Below are 4,106 nucleotides of genomic sequence, written 5' to 3' on the forward strand. Positions count from 1 at the left end.
CAGTTGTTTCTCCTCAATTTGAGTCATGCCACATCAGCACATAGAGGTCCTGAAAGACTTACTTTATCCATATCATTAAGGTTGGCTTTACTCTAATGAGGCAGCTCTTTCCCAGTTCTATTTTGAATGCCTTCCAATTCAAGAGGCTAGTCTTCCTACACTATGTCAGACAATGTTTCCAAGCTATTCATAAAGTTGCCCAGTAATGTATCAGACAGTGTTTTTCTGCTATTCATAAAGTTTTCCCTGGCCAATTCTTGAGAAGTCGATGGCCTCCTCCTTCTTCATAATCTCTCTTAGTCTGTAAGCTGTGTTGAAACCTGTGTACCATGTGCAACTCTGCTGGTGTCTGAAACACTAGTGGCATAGCCTCAAGCCTCACAACAACGTACAAGCTTCACAGGATGACAAACTGACAGACAAGTTTGTTTCCCTTAGGAATTCTGATTACACAAAGGTTATTCCTCTTGTTGGTATCCTTCATGAATGTTAGGCTTTCTTCATTTTGTTTGGATCTTTTTTTTTTTTAATTGATTCTTTTCCAAAGAAATAATGAGATATTTGTCTTCAATATCACTGATTCTGTCTTCCTTTGATTCAATTCTACTCCTTTGCCCTTTCAGTGAAAATTTCTGAAAACTTAGTAATCTTCTGGATTTCTATCTGTAGATTTTGTATCATTTCTAATTTTTCATTTATTTTGTTCTTGTATTGTCTTCTGAAATGTTCTAGCATTTTGTCTGTGTTTTCCTTAATTTTGTCAGTGTTTTCCTTGATCTGTCTCTCAATCTGTGGAAGGTACCTAAATATAATTCTTTTGAGATTCTTATCAGGAAGTTCCAATGCTGCTTCTCCCTCAGGCTTGTGTTCTTGGTCTGTATCCTGGTCCCTTATTTCTACTGCTTTATCTTGCTTCTGTGTGTGGACTGTGATGGTCTGTTGTCTTCAAGGTATTGTGATGTTGTATTTATATTTAATTGATGATTGTATGTTGGAGTGATTCACCCAAGATTTTCATTTTCTTTCAATATATCTGAGTGGTCCTTTCACTAGTTGACAGCACTTATGCACTCACCACCTTTCTCTGGTAGCATAGTGCCTAAGGCACTTGACTGCTAACCAGAAGGCTGGTGGTTCAAACCCACCAGCCACTCCTCGAAAGGAGGATGGGGCAATCTACTTCCATAGTGATACTGCCTCAGAAACCCAAGGAGGGGTCGCTATGAGTCAAGTCCGACTTGACGGCACATAACAACAACAACGCCTTTCTCCTGGTGGGTGTAATAAAGAATGAGAGTAGGTGCACAGATCTCTGCTAGCTGTTTGTGAAGAGCAGTTAAGAGTGAGTCAGGCTCATATTGACTGTCCTGTATCATTGGCTAGTTGGTACAGAAGCAAGTGGTGGCCCTCCCTCAGTCAGTGGGGGCTCAGGAGGTATGGTTATGGTTGGGTTGTATGGGCACAGTTGTCATCTTCCACTCAGTTAGACAAAAACAACAATTAAAAAAAGAAAGGAAAAACTAGAGGACAAAAACTCACACTGCATAAACACTTAGTAATAATCACCAGAAAAAGAAAGGGGGGAAAAAAAGGAAAGGCAATAAATGAGAAGAAATATTTAAAGAAATACTTAAAAAAGATAAAAGAAATATAAATAGAAAAAGAGAGAAAAACCCCACAATATCTAGGGAGGGGGGAATAAGAGAAAAGAGCTAGAGTAAAGGAATAGTAAAGAAAAAAATGAGAAAAATTCAAAAAGAAAAACAAGGGGTGGGAAGAACCACAAGAAAGAAAAAAGACGTGAACCAGGAAAAGGAAAGAGAAAAAAACTAGAACCTGGGAAGGGAAAAAGAAAGAATAGAAATAAAAAGACAGGGGAAAAAAAAGAATAATTTTAAAACAAACAAAAACAAAAAATAAATCGGGGTGGGTGGTGCAGCACTTAGTGCCCAGCCTCCATCAGAGCACACAGACTGCGATGGAATTCTTGCCAGCCCAGAAGATGGGTGGAAGTGAGGAATGGCTGCACTTCAGTTCACCAAGAAGCTCTAAGAGTAACAAGGGAAATATATCACACCTTTCCAGCTGTCAGACTCCTATATGTCCATGTTGCCCTCGGCAAGCAGGGCCTATTCTTGGGTCCCTGGAATCTGAACTTTGAATATCTAAAATGGCCACTACTTGCAAACATTCAAAAAGGCTGCATCCTCCAGACAGGCAAAAGTCCACAACTCAGTTTGTCTCCTTCTTTGCTGTTTCCCTTTTTAGTCATCAGCCAGTGCAATTGTCCATGCAGTACTTGGTAAGCAATGTTGATTTTTAGGTTAATCCTCAGGTCCTAATACCACTTGGAAATATTCAAACTGTTTGTGCTGTCAGGATAGCTGACAGTCCGCAGTTCTGTTTGTCTCCTTATTCATTGTTTTCATTCAAGTTCTTCTACTAGTTGGTGTTTAATCCACTTCTATATCCTTCCTGTCAAAGCTCAGGGCTCCAGGATTGTTGTCTGTATCTGTGTCAATTGGTTTCTCTTTTCTTGATTGAAGAGGGTCTGTGTAGCTTGTCTGCCTATTCCATCATCTTACTGGAAGTCAGACAATGGTTTTTAGTATATTCATAGATGTATGCAATATCACCACAGTTAATCTTAGAACATTTTCATCACCTTTGTCTACGATTATCCCCTTTCCTCCTTCTTCCTAGCTAAGCAACCACTTTCTGTCTCTATAGACTACCCTATTCTGAACATTTCATATGAATCTATTCATAAGGCATGTTTTTTTTTGTGAGTGACTTCTTTCCCTTTGCATAATGTGTCAAGGTTCATCCATGTTGTAGCATGTATCAGTTCATTTATTTATTTTCCCCCAGACTTAAAATTTCCATATTTTGCTTTTTTTTTTTTTAAGATTTTATGTATTTTTGTTGGCAATATGCATTACCAAACATACACCATCCACAATTTCTACATGAACAGTTCAGTAACATTGGCTACATGCCTCATACTGGGTCACCATTCTTACTCTTTCTACCCATATTGTTTCATCATCATCAATTTAGGCTCTTTGTCTCTTAAAATTGTTATGTGTGCTGTAGGTGAACTATTGTCAGTTTACACTCATATAGATAATTCTTTATAAGAGTGCTATGCTTGAGGCAAATATTCTTTATTACTTAGACTAAACTATTTGACATGTTTACTTCAACATCATCATTTTTAAGTATGAGGAAACTGAGGCCCAGAAAGAAGGGACTTACCAAAGGCCACAGGCACTTAGTGGCTGAAATGGGGCCCTTGGTCCACCCTCCTCCCATCACTCCTCCCTAACACATTCCTTGTGTTGACTTTTCTACTGCGATGCACCCATTGTCCCATTGATACCCTGCTGGGGTTTTCCAGGGTTTTGGAATTTTTGTCATTGTTGTCACTCTGAGTAGCCATTCAGGTCCCTCACCAGTTAAGAGAAATAATAAAATGGCTGCAATTTAATTATTGAGGGAATTTGTTAGATGTTTTCCATGTTTTGTCTTATTGAACTCTCTTCATGATCCTATTAAATAGGTATTAGTATTTCTATATCCATTCTACAGTCAGGATATTGAGGCTCAGACAGGTCATGTCACTTGTTCAAGCACACACAGCTGTAAGTGGTGGAGCTGGGATTTGTACCTAGCCTTTTCCTCTTGTGTACTGGGATTTCCCTGTGAGCATTACTTAGAATAAGGATTCATGATTATACTCTATCACATTTTTGCCACCTAAATGTGATTAATACACTAGAATTCTGTGCCAGGAACAATTAAATTGAAAGATGAAATGTGAAGAAATGCAAAAAGCTTAGGACCAGGGGTAAGAAAATCAAGTTGTTTATTTTGGCTTTCTCATTAACAGGCCATGTGACCTTGGGTAACTTCCTCTCCCTCTCTGAGCCTCAGCTTTCTTGGAAAGGATTTCCAAACCTGGGTGACCATTAGAATTACTACTGGCAGAGCTGGGTTTTTTTTTTTTTTTTTTTTTTTTCATGATCCAATGGGTTTTCTTTTTATTTTAATTTTTATTGTGATTTGGGTGAAGATTTACAGAGCAAATTTCCTTTCCATACAAT

Source organism: Orycteropus afer, unplaced genomic scaffold (genome assembly GCF_000298275.1).
Source record: "Orycteropus afer afer isolate SDZICR_OR568_19922 unplaced genomic scaffold, OryAfe1.0 scaffold00160, whole genome shotgun sequence".
Lineage (NCBI taxonomy): Eukaryota > Metazoa > Chordata > Mammalia > Tubulidentata > Orycteropodidae > Orycteropus > Orycteropus afer.